We start from the raw sequence: 13,967 nt of genomic DNA, 5'->3' as shown, positions 1-13,967 counted from the left end.
CTGAACAAGCGGAAGAATCCCATAAGAATTCAGCATGCTCAACCCATTCAAGGCCTTATACACCTCAATCAGATCATCTCACAGGTGCCTAGTCTCCAGCCACTGCAATTTGCAGAACTTAATTAAGCCTTTCTTGGTAAGAGAACCCCTTTGTTCCACTCACAAATCTTGTTGCCCTTCTCTGTACACACTCAAGCAACTCTACATCCTTCCAGACCTGTATGCAGTAATCAAGGCCTGACCATTGCCTTACACAAAGGGACAACCACCTTTTCCCTGCTAGCAAAATTCCTGTATATCATTGACAACACCCCATGACCTGCTCTGGCAGCCTGTCTGCATTGCTCAGAAAACTTCATATCTGACTGCACAAACACTCCCAGGTCTTCTCCATTTTCTACCACCCTAAATGTAGTACCACACAGTTGGTAAGTTCCTCTGAGGTTACTTCTACCCATATGCAGTACTTTGCATTTGTCAATGTTAAACTTCAGTTGCCACTAATCTGCCCATCTACACAAATTTTCTAGATCCTGTTGCAGTAGTACAACTGTTGTAGATGTTTTCATCATTGCAATCTTTTCTGATTTCTGCCCAAACACAGTCAATCCATTAATTTGCCATTATTGGATCTGAAGATTAAGATTCTCCACTAGTTTTTGCATAAACAATGTTATGTCGATTTTTAAATCGATCCAGCCAACTGGTGTTACACACAAAGTCGTCGCATCCAAATTGTTTAGCAAATGTTGCCACTTGAGCCTTCAAGATCAAACCATCTATTGAAAATCCAGCACTTCTTTTTGTGGTGAACCATTGAAGCAATGCTTCATCAATGTTTATAACCTCGCACTTTCTAACTTTTTTTTTTTTTTTTTTTTTTTTTGGCTATGTTCTTTTATAGTGCCAATATGTAAACATCTTTATTCTTCCACAATGTTGATACACTTGAAGAGGAGAAAGAAAACTTTTTACACACTTCCCAACATTTTTTGCATCACTTTCTAACTCGCAAATAATTCGACTTTTTCGCGAATCGAGAGACACTTTCTTTTGTTAGTAGATATGTTTCCGAAGGAAGGGTTCGTTTTTAACTGATTTTACTTTAATATGATAAAGTGATCTGCATACGAAGTTCTTAGAAGTCCTGAAATAAATTTATGGTTCAGTGAATACAAGACAATCTGTAAATAGGGTAATGCGACAAGCGGAACACCAATGCACTATTGTGTAGTCCCCATCCCCGGAAAGACAAGATCATAAACTGGCCGGCCATCCAATGCAGGTGGCCATAAAGCTAAGTCGCCCTTTTCATTTTCATCTATTCCAAAAATTGGGATTTTTCGACTACCTGAGCGATTAAGAGTGTTTGCATGGTTACCAAAATTTGTTCGGTATATCAGTGTAGTACACTTGTTATAACAGTGAGCGATTGTATGGGAATATGCGTAAATTAAAAAATCATTATGGCTTTTTGCTTGTTACAGCCGTGATCTCATTATTTCCATGCTCGTTATAACCAAGTTCAACTGTATTTAACTCATTCATTTGAGAATAAGATTTAATAAAAATATTATAACACATTTTTAATCATCTTCTTAACAGTTTTATTATTATATATTTTTCTAAATTTTAAAGAAGGGATTTTTTGGGGGCAGGGGGGTTTACATTATTATTATTATTGCTTAATCATGAAATTAAAATAGTCTGTACTTCTAAATTTTTATTTTGAAGTATTGCAAGAAAACAGTTCACATTGAAATATGAGTACAATATTATTAAGCTTTAGATTATAAATTAATACAATTCGAATACAATATAATTATGTACCTTATTTCAAATCACAGACAAACTTAATCATTAACATTCTTCTTTATTTATTTACAGAAGAATCTACCCATTTCTCAATTACATTTTGAAAAAGGCATGTTTCAACCATTTCTCTTTCAACTGATGATATCACAGGCATTTAATCTTTCTTGTGACATGTGTGAATGCAGATAGGTCTTTATTAACCGTAATTTACTTAAGAGTAATTTACTTAGCTTCTGCCACTGTTATGGGAAGGGATAAAAATATTCTAATAGCTATTGCCATATTTGGAAATACTGTATTTTTTCCAAGCTATTTCTTATTATGCAAAGTAGCATATCTATAGGTTTGTATAGTTTCAGTTTTTAACATAGTTTGTAGGATTGATACTTCTAAGCAAATTTCATCAGAAACATCATTAGAATATTTAGAATATCATAGTGGAAATCTTCTACACTACTAAATCTGTAATGTTCGCAGTTTTAATCTTTAGCATAAAATGATATTTGTTAATTGTTTTAGGAAGATTATCAAAACATTGTCCTAACTGACTTATTACAATATTGACTAACATTAAGTAAAATGAGACTTTAAAGTTTTCCCTCTGCATTAGTTAATGATTCATCCTCACAAGTTTCATCAAAATGGATTTTCCTTTTCTTAATGCAAGTATCTATAAATTCTGTACTTATTCCCAACTGATGGGCCTCAGATTTTCACAATTCCAATATAGCACCGAATCTGATCCCAAGTTCATGTTCTTTAAGTGCAGTACTCAGGTTTGTAAATTGTTATAACCATTTAGAAATCTGTTATTTTGAATATTACTATTGCTGGAACTTTTAAACAGCATGCAACAGAAGTAATAAAGACTATCTGTGCTAACTGAAAAAACAATTATTTTCATGCCACTATTTCCCCATTTTTTTAAAGTTATAATGACTAACTGAGAATTTCCTGTTACTAGCATAATTTTTATGAAAAATCAACATCTGTTATTTGCTATGGTCCTTGGTTTACCAACTTTATCCTTAAGTCTTTGCATATGACTTTTGGCCATGTGACTCTATCATCACTAATTATTGTTTTATCACAATCACCTGTACTGCCATCATCAGATATGAGTTCATCACAATTTTGCAACACTCTATCTGCTGTAATTGCAGATGTATTATTTCCTTTATTTTCACCCTCGAGAATGGCGGACGCAAAATCCTAAAAAATTGTTAGCATACCCTTGTGTACCATTCTGCCCATCTTCTGTTTTAAACCAGTTTGATATATTAGTCTGTCCTTTTTTTTTTTTCTCTTTCACCTGCTTCTCTTTTAAAGTTTCTTCTGGTTGCTCCCAAAAGGTGTGTTTGTTTTTAAGACATACTGGTCATACTCCTAAATCTGAATAGAAAATAATATAATTAACTACTAATAAATTTAAAACTGGGGGTAAAAGTAATATTTCGCATGCATAAATTCTTCTGATGTCAACGTTTGCTCAGATCGTGTCACTGAAATTATTCTTGTAGGATGAAATCCTTTATCCTACGCTTCACCTCAAAATTACATCGTTTTTGTAAACCTTGGTTTTTCAATAAATGTGCTAAGGTTGTTCAAGATAAAAACATTGCCTATCGCAATTGGCTTGCATCCAAGTCTCCAGTTTCAATTTCTGCCTACACCAAATCTCACAACAATAGTAAAGCAGTTATTAATCAGCCCAAACTAGAATTTGAACAGGCTAGGAGTAGAAAACTTGCTTCTTGTCCAAATGCTAGTTGAGAATTCTGATCTCTTGTCAACGCTATTGGCTGCAACTTTTGCCCCTCTATTAAAACCTGATGGTTCTATTGCCACCTCAACTAAAGATAAGGCTGATTTGCTAGCATCCTATTTTCTTCTAAATCTTCTATTGATTATCTTTGTAAACCATCTCCTACTATTCCCAGTGCTTTGCATTCAATGCCTCCTATGGTCTTGTGTGAGAAGAATCTTGAACAGACTTGATACCAAGAAAGCAGCAGGTCCTTATGATATTTCTCCACTTGTTTTCTAAACATGTGCTCCTCAGCTTACTCCCATTGTTTGTTGTCTTTTTACTCTCTCTTATTACACTGGTGTTTTTCCTTCTGCTTGGATATTTTCTCATATTCAGCTAATTCTTAAACATTTAAAAACATGTTTCACTGAGTTCACTGAAATTCACTGAGTGCAGAGATGAGACCCCTACAGGACAAAAACAGCCGGAGACTGATTTTGTTTCAGCTAAACATCAAAAGACTGACGTAGCCAGAATCAAAACTTTTCTTATTATACACTCGATTCAAGAACAACCTATTGGCAAACTATCGCCATTTCTAGTGCAAAAATGCTAGAAAGTATAATAGGTACACCCAAGACAGTTCATAGATTAAGATCGGGAGACTTACTGGTTGAAGTTGCCACTGCTTGACAATCTGAGCAACTACTGAAAATAAAAACGTTTGGTGGAATTTCTGTTACAGCTTCACGACACGTTTCCCTGAACACGTCAAGAGGTGTCATCACCGAATGGGACCTCATGAACATGTTAGATGAAGAACTAAAACAGGAACTACAAGACCAAGGAGTCATCAGTGTCAGAAGAATAATGACAAAGAAGGATGGCATACTTGTTCCTACTCGGAACATAATACTCACTTTTGATAACCCTAAACCACCAACAGCAATCAAAGCAGGTTATCTTAATTGCCGCGTCAAAGTGTACATTCCAAACCCCTTACGCTGCTACAAGTGCCAGAAGTTTGGGCGCTCACAGACAGTCTGCAGAGGTGCAGCTGCCTGTGCTGCATGCAGATCCACTGAGCACATGAATACTGATTGTACAGCAACAACACCAAGTTGTCCTAACTACAAAGAAGCCCATCCGGCATTTTCCAAGGAGTGTCCCCTCTGGAAATAGGAAAAAAATGTACAATGGTACAAAATTGAACACAATGTCACCTACCAAGAGGCCAAAAAGTCCTTTCCAGCCCTGAATGCTAATAAATCAATTTATGCTCAAGTAACCAAAAAACAAATATCAATTGCAACCCAAACGGTGGTAACCATACCACCAAATGAATCACTATCTGATATGGGCAAGGTCAGTATTGTAAGATAGCTCAAAACAAGAAGAACAGGTATTAGAACTATTCACTAACGAGGATATGGACACAGGAAAGATTTCCAGAGAAAAGGAAAGGGAAGGGAAACCTGAGCGAAACAAACCTTTAGCCCCTCGAAAACAAATCGAGGATTCTACTAAACGCAGATAATGCTTACATTTCTGCAGTGGAATTGTAGAGGATATCGCAGCAATTTAAATGACATACAAGCTCTCCACACGCAATATGATCCTATCGCCCTCTGACTACAGGAAACCAATCTAACGCCACATATAACTGTTTCTCTCCAGAACTACATAATTCATTGGCGAAATCGTGTTGTAAACAACCATAGTAATCTGGCACATGGAGGTGTAGTGCTGATAATCAACACTCAAATACCCTCTGAATCACTCCCATTAAAAACAAACCTTGAGGCAGTTGCAGTACAAGTCAAGTTAATTTTGACTTGACTATCGTCTCACTATACTTGCCCCCTAATCAAAATATAAGGTACGCTGACCTAGAAGAACTAGTGGTACAGCTTCTTCAACCCTACTTCACCCTGGGGGACCTCAATAGTCATCATCCATTATGGGGAAACCAAAACATGGACAAATGTGGACAAATTATAGAAAAATTACTTGACCAGCACAATCTGATTACTCTCAATAATGTCGCACACACTTATACGCATTTACCTACAGAATCTACTTCAGCTGCTGATGTCTCTCTGTGCACAGCATCCATATATCCTCTATTTAGATGGACTATTCATAGCATTTCACTGGGTAGTGACCATTACCCATTTATATGCCGGATTGATAAAAACATCCCTGTTTTCTAACAGAACTGTCAAATGGAACTTTTTAAAAGCAAAATGGGATATATACAAGCAACTAGCAATACTAGAAGAAAAGCACGTCCAGCAAACATCCATAAACTCGGCTACAGAATAAACATCTAACCAATTACTATAGGCAACAGAAAAAGCGATTCCAAAGCAATCCAACAAAATATCAGCACGCTCAAAATTGTGGTGGAATAATGAATGCAGTGCAGCTATTTCGTGCCTATTTTATCAACACATAGTACACATAGGAAGCACTTCCTGGGACAGAGCAACAACTACACTTTTTATTCTTGGTGTCAACTTGAACACATGGAGCCATGCTTACACCTGGGGTTGATGGGATCAATCCAGTTATATTAAAGGAGGCAGCAAAGCAACTAAGCAAACCCTTAGCCATAATTATAAGAGCATCCTTGGACTCAGGGGAAGTTCCCACGGACTGGAGATGTGCAAATGTATCCCCAATTCACAAAGGGAGATTGAAGGGTGACACGAGTAATTACAGACCAGTTAGTTTAACTTCTGTTCCGGGTAAAATAATGGAGTCACTGGTTAAAGATGCATTGCAAGATCATCTAGACAAGACTGCAGCAGTAATTCAGACACAACATGGGTTTGTTAAGGGAAAGTCTTGTCTGACAAATTTGATAGGATATTATGATGTGGTTACAAAGGAAATGGTATGGTATGCCTTCGATTTTCATCTTACGACATATCACTTCCCATCTGAGTCATGCAGGTTGAATTTCGATTCGTCAGAAAAGACGAGTCCCATTGCTCTTTTGTCCATTAAACATGCATTTTAGCCCAAGCAAGTTGCTTCTTCCTCATTTGTTGGGTTAACAAAGGCTTTTTCTTGGGATATCATATATTTGGATTTCAGGAAAGCTTTTGACACTGTTGCACATGAAAGACTGTTGCACAAATTGGAGCAGAATGGTATTAAGGGTAAGTTGCTACAATGGATAAAAGGATGGCTAAGTGGGAGAAGACAGAGGATGGTAATCAATAGGTGCTGCTCTTCGTGGACTAATGTTATTAGTGGAGTCCAACAGGGTTTGGTGTTGGGTCCACTGTTGTTTTGTATATTTATCAATGATATTGATGAAGGTATATCAGGCTTAATTTTGAAGTTTGCAGATGATACAAAGGTTGGTAGAGTTGTTAATGACAGTAATGGCAGTGTGCTACTGCAACAGGATCTAGATAATTTGGGCAGATCGGCTAAGACATGGCAACTGAAGTTTAACCTTGACAAATGCAAAGTACTGCATATGGGTAGAAGTAACCCCAGAGAAACGTACCAACTGTGTGGTACTACACTTAAGGTTGTAGAAATGAAAAAGACCTGGGAGAAATTGTGCAGGCAGATATGAAGTTTTCTGAGCAATGCAGACAGGCTGCCAGGGCAGGTCATAGGGTTTTGTCAATGATATATAGGAATTTTTCTAGCAGGGAAAAGGAGGTGATTATCCCTCTGTATAAGTCAATGGTTAGGCCACGTCTTGAGTACTGCGTACAGGTCTGGAGGCCTCCTTTTAGGAAGGTTGTAGATTTACTTGAGCGTGTACAGAGAAAGGCAACAAGATTGGTGAGGGGAATGAAAGGATCCTCTTACCAAGAGAGGCTTAAGTTCTGCAAATTGCAATGGCTGGAGACTAGGCACCTGTGCAGTGATCTGATTGAGGTGTATGGGTTGAATGGGTTGAGCATGCTGAATTCTGATGGGATCCTTCCACTTGTTCAGATTACAAACCTAAGGAGGCATAAATTCAAATTAAGAAAAGACAGATGTAGAATAGATGTGTGGAAATTTGCCTTTAGCCAGCGGGTGGTTAATTGCTGGAACAAACTTCCATCTTTCGTTGTGGAAGTTGATAGGTTGAATAAATTTAAGGAGGAACTGGACAGGTATTTGGAGGGAATGGTGTGATTTTTTTTTTTTTTTTTTTTTTTTTTGGCTGATGCTGCATAAGCTCATACACATGCTTCTTTGCATCACATGCCACTACTTCTACCTCTGCAAAACCAGATACTAATGAGCATGTATACCTTTCCAATGCCACATTTATAGGAATGGCTGATGCAATCACTGTCTGATGCAACAGAAGTGTTATCTGATGCAATACCTTTACTTTGCGAAAAACAAAATGACTGTAATCAAACAATATCTTATACATTTTGCCACAAATGTTACTTTTTTCAAGGTGATTCAGTTTTTTTGTCTGCCACTGTAGACGGTATCAAAAATGTGAAATGGTTTGAATTTTTTTTTGCTGATTTTTCCAAATGCAGGTACATAGGGTCTAAATGACACCAGGTAACTAGAGGAAGAACAATCTGTATCATACCTGCAGTTAAATTTAACTTGTTTAAGGTGTTATTTGGTTCATTAGTGGACTGAAATGGTAATGCATCATTCATATTGCAATCTTTAGCCAAATTCCTCGGCTCCCAAGTGACTTTCACTGATCAATCAATTAAAAGTGATCTATAAAGTACTTTCTTAAAACATTTATTAATTATTTTCATATCTACTTCTCCAACTTTTGTTATAACAAGTAACTTCTAGTTATACAAGCTGTATACTAGAGCCCAGATGGGAAAAGTCACCTGTCTATTTTGCTCTTTTATTACTTGTCACTGCCAAAAGGCAGAACAAAGACATAAATGAGAACATTTTACCAATTCCTGATCATACATTCACTAACATTAGGCACCTCCCGTAGCCAGGTGGGAAGGAGCAGCAGTGCATAGCACACGCTTCTTGATTAGACCGGGGTTCGAGTCCATCACCACCAAATACGGAGGATCCGGAAAGGTCAAGGGAATGACCACCCCATATTCCCGGAGCAATATGGCCTTAGTTGCTAATGCTCCTAAAAACCAAATAACAAACAATTCACTAACAGACAAGCCTGCCAATAAACTGTCTCCCCTTGTTACACAAAGATCTGGACACATAGCTGGTTCCACAAAAATGGTTTGCCATGAAATTTTGCAATCTGCTAGTAGATCATGCATGATCAACATTCAGAGAAACTTCTGAAAACAACAGTACTTTAAATTCTCATCAGTGTCATTCCACATGAATACCTCAAAGGCATCATCATCAGAGAATTGGATCTGCTAAACAACTCCGAGGAAGAAATTGCACAAAAATCTGGAGACCCAAAATGCTATGCAGGTCAAGAGTAAACTTGACCTGCACAGCATCTCAATAGCAGACTGGGCTCAACACTCTTTTCCAAATCAAAACAACAATTTTTGTTGTTTTGATTTGTAAGGGATGAACATTCCTTTACAATAAATAACATGCTAATCATAATCCTGTCAGATGCCAAAGCCTTAACGAAAATGGACAAAACTCCAAAAAATCTCAACAGAGTAAAAAACGATAGCATAATACCAATCTGATGGCCTCAGATGACAAAGATCAAGATGAAACTATTCTTGAGCTTCATGCAACTGATAACATGATGGTCATCCAGTTTTTCCCAAAACAGAACAGCATAAACAGACAAACACAGCAAAAATCACTGGAATCAACAACTAAGCCTAAGTAATGCATACAATACTTCAATGGAATTGTCATTGCCTCCAAAATAATATCAATGACATTAAAGATCTTTTACATGCCTGTAATTCTGCACTGTATGTTTACCAAGAAACTAACCTACCCCTGCAAATAAATATTTTAGTAAGCAATGTAACATGTGCAGGCAAGATCAGATAACTACAACAACTGCTCATGGATGCATACCCATTCTAGTAGATTCTAGAATTCCCTCTAAACATGTCCAGCTCTAAATATCCCTTAAAGCAGTTACAGCACAAATCATAGCAGTAATTGCACTTAAAATATTCTCTCTTTATCATCCACTAAATTTTGCACATGTATACCAAAAATTAGTAGACCTAGTGAATCAATTTCCCTCTCCTTTTCTTACTTATGGAGATTTTAATGAGCATCATCCTCTATGGGGAATCTCTTCACCCAGACAACAGCAGAAAGATGATTGAAAGGTTCTTAAATTATCAAAATCCACACACAAGTGTAAACATAGGTGTTCATACTCAGGTGGAGTTACCAACAGGATGAAGTTCAGCAATAGATCTCACCAGCCTTCTTTCCACTTCTAAAATGGTCTGTTCAATTGCATGTTATTATTATTATTATTATTATTAGTGGCATATGATGCAAGGAAGAAATTTTTAAAGCATCAGCCAAAAAAAACCTCCCACATCACTTGTTCACTCTCACCGATAATTTGTCTAGTTCTTCCTTAAATTTATTCAAACTGCTCACTACCACCCACTGGTTTAAGGCAAACCTCCTCACATCTAACAACCAGTCTTCCTCAATTTGAATTATGCCATGTGTAGCCTGAGCAAGAAGTAAAATGCCATCAGCAATGAACTTGCTCAATCCATTCAAAGCCTTTAAAACCTTGATCAGATAACCTCACACGTGCCTAATCTCAAGATGCTGGAACTTGCAGAACTGAAGCCTGTCAAGGTTAGACTACCCTTTCATTCCCCTCACCAAATCTCATGCCCCCCTCTCTGCATGCATTTCAGCAGATCTACATCCTTCCTAAAACGAGGCCTCCAGACCTTTATGCTGCCTTATACAATGGAATAATCACTTCTTTGTCCCTGCTAGCAAGATTCCTGTATATCATAGACCAGAGGTTCCCAACCTTTATAAGCCTGCATACCGTTCAACCACATTGGTATCTTATGATGTACTGGTGTATGTTAATTAATGAGTACATAAGTCTGTTTTGAAAAGTCACATACTAAATAATTAGGTAAGCAAAACTGAGCTATTCTATTAAAAACAGAAAAACATTATTAATTAAGAAAATACAATTTATGAGGTTTTTATATTTTCACATAACATGTGGTTTAAACATTTTCCTCTTCACTTGAATTTTTTTGTTTCTGTTTTGAATCTATTTCACTTTTACTAGCGAATGGATATCTGGATTGATTAGTGTCAATTTTAGTCGAAGATCTGATTCAATATTCATCGAAGTTCTATATTTATTTTTCATTGCAGTCATCGCTAAAAATCCAGCCTCACACAAGTTAAATTAAATGGCATTAAAACATTAGCATTAGTAGAGGCATATGATGCAAGAAAGCAAGCTTATCAGCATCAGCCAAAAAAAAAAAAAAAAAAAAAGCTCTAATTTCACCCCTCCATTCGTCCAGCTCAGCCTTAAATTTATTTAGGCTATCAACTTCCACAACAAAAGATGGAAGTCTTGTTCCACCAATCAACTATCCTCTGGCTAAAAGCAAACTTCCGCACATCTATCCTACAACCGTCTTTCCTCAGTTTGAATGCGCGCCTCCGTAGCCAGGTGGGAAGGAGCAGTAGTGCCTATCACATGCTTCTTGATTAGACCGGGGTTCGAGCCCGTCACCACCAAATACGGAAGATGCAGAAAGGTCAGGGAATGACCACCGCATATCCCGGAGCAATATGGCCTTAGTTGCTAATGCTCCAAAAAACAACAACCACCTCCTCAATTTGAATTTATTCTGAGCAAGAGGAAGAATCCCATCACCTTAAATTGTTTGAGCATGCTCAAACAATTTAAGGCTTTATACACCTCGATCATTTTTATATTTTCACATAACATGTGGTTTAAACATTCAATGCCTGCTCAGAAAGTAGGGAATATTCTTGGTGGATAGATAGCCAAAATTTTGTTAAGTTTGAACTCTTAAACTTCAGCATTAAGCCTCTGTCTGACACTAAATCTATGAATGACTCCTTATACATCACGTCTTCTGGAATCTCATTTGAGAATGCAAAAGGGTTCCTAATCCAATTCTGTGCTGAAAAGTTTTCCTGGAAATATTTTTCAAAACTTGTGTGCAAAGATTTTATATGTTCGTGGATGTCGTCAATCACATTTTTGGTCATAGATATGACGACTACTTTTAATGTTCACTAACCAACCTCTGTAGGAAGATTGACCGTACAAAATAAGAAGGAAAAAAAAGGGGACGTAAAGAGATAAAGTTCTTTGAATACAAGAAAGAACTGAGGTATATTTTCCAAGAATAAAGACTGAAATACACACATAGACATGAACTGTGGAAAATAAAAAGAAGTTTTGGCTTTAATAAGATATTAATGTTTAAAAAGTTTACTCTCCCATGAGAGAAATTGCAGGTGGTGTCATTCACAGTCTGCATGCTGATAGCTCACTCCTCATACTGTTACTGGTTTACGTACTGGTGGTTGGGAACCTCTATCACAGAGGTTCTCCATGAGCTGTCCTGGCAGCCTGTCTGTATTGCTCAGAGAACTTCATATCTGACTGCACAATTACCCCCCCCAGGTCAGGTCATCTTCATTTCCCATTACCCGGAGCATAGTAATAAACAATTGGTATATTAATCCGGGATTACTGCTACCCATATGCAGTACCTTGCATTTATCAATGTTAAACTTCAACTGCTATCTCTCAGTCCATTGGCTTAATTTGTTTAGATCTTGTTGCAGCAGCTTACCCTGATTATTGTCATTAACCACCCTGCCAACCTTTGTATTATCTGCAAACTTAGACATTAAGTCTGATATACCTATCATTAATAAATATAGAAAACAACAATGGGCCCAGCACTGAACCCTGGGGGACTCCACTTATAACATTAATCCATATACAAGGAGGCAAGAGCTTTCTGATATTGCCAGCTATTATATCAAGTGGAAATGCCAGTAAGAATCCTGGATTTTATTTCCCAATAAATCACTATAGTAGTGTGGAATTAGATAGTATGAATCAGAGCTGTAATGCTCAATACATTCTACGTTGATATTAATATTTGTAAAATAATAAGAGGAGTTTACCTCAATATAGTACATAGAACACTTCCGTATGATACTCTCCAGAAATTAAAACAAAATTTATAACAGAAATTAACAGAAACTCCAGGAATTAAAACGAAAGTTTCGTTTTAATTTCTGGAAAGCATCATACGGAAGTGTTCTACGTACTATATTGAGGTAAACTCCTCTTATTATTTTACAAGTAGTGTGGAATAAAATCAAACAAATCTCCAGAAAATATTCAGCAACACCTGCACTGATAATGAATTGGAAAGGACAAGCAGTTTTAGATCAGGACATTGTAATGTCCACTGATATTAGAAATGTGGTCAAAAACACTGAAACAAAGAATGCACCATGGCAAAAAAAAAAAAGGAAAAATAAACCTTGGAATTGCTGTCAAAGGTTCTCCACCACTTCTAATCTCATAATATACAAGAAATCAAGAGCTGAAAGCTCATTATGTCAAGCAGAAATGCTAGAATGAATCCTGGATGTCATTTGTGACTAAGATTACTAGAAGCACAGATACTACAGTAGTCTAAAATAAAATCTTCAAATATCCAACAACATCTATACCAATAATGTTTAAGTAAAACTAAATGCAACTATGCATAATATTTTAAGAGTTATAATTATATATATAATATTGGTGTAGATACACCAAAGACAACTCTTAAACAAAAAACTACGACAGTAGTGTAAAGGGCATCATTTCATCTGTATCTCATATTGTGCTCATCCTTCATGAGTTACCATGTATTACACTACCGCAAATAACTAACGCTTCACTAATAGAGAAGACTATTGTTACTTATTCTCTGTGGGCACCACCACCCAGACAGCACCGTTTCAAGGCTTGTTGGCCTTTCATCGGTGGATGGACAGGTACCCTGGTATTCATCTGTACCTCTATTAGTGAAGCATTACTTATTCGAGGTAGTGTAATACATGGTAACTCATTGTGAAGGATGAGCACGATATGAGATACAGAAGAAATGATGGCCTTTACACTACTATCATAGTTTTTCGTTTAAGAATTGTCTATGGTGTATCTACACCAATATTACATAGCTATACCAATAATGAATTGGAAAGGATATGTGAGCCAGATCAAACTACAAATGTACTAAGAGACACCCTTGCAAAACTGTGAGCAACATCTTCATATGACCCTAGTCTTCCAAAAACAATGGAATTCATATCTTTACTTTCCATTATGTCTATTTAGTCCATTATAATTGGTTTAAACATCTATAAATTCATCACACACACACACATGGTGATTCATGAAGAAAGATTATAACTTTATACTGATGGCCATAATCAT

The 13,967-nt window shown here is 36.8% G+C and overlaps 1 protein-coding gene across 1 annotated transcript in view; it reads left to right on the top strand.

Annotated features, from left to right (window-relative positions):
- The window catches only part of LOC150079255 (calmodulin-binding transcription activator 1-like), a 927,385-nt gene that overhangs the window by 887,601 nt on the left and 25,817 nt on the right, over positions 1 to 13,967 (top strand). The gene's annotated exons all lie outside the window — the stretch shown is intronic.

The sequence above is a fragment of the Mastigoproctus giganteus genome, chromosome 10, assembly GCF_048544385.1.
Source record: "Mastigoproctus giganteus isolate SK-2022 chromosome 10, ASM4854438v1, whole genome shotgun sequence".
Lineage (NCBI taxonomy): Eukaryota > Metazoa > Arthropoda > Arachnida > Uropygi > Thelyphonidae > Mastigoproctus > Mastigoproctus giganteus.
This window is presented reverse-complemented; position numbering and strand designations above follow the sequence as displayed.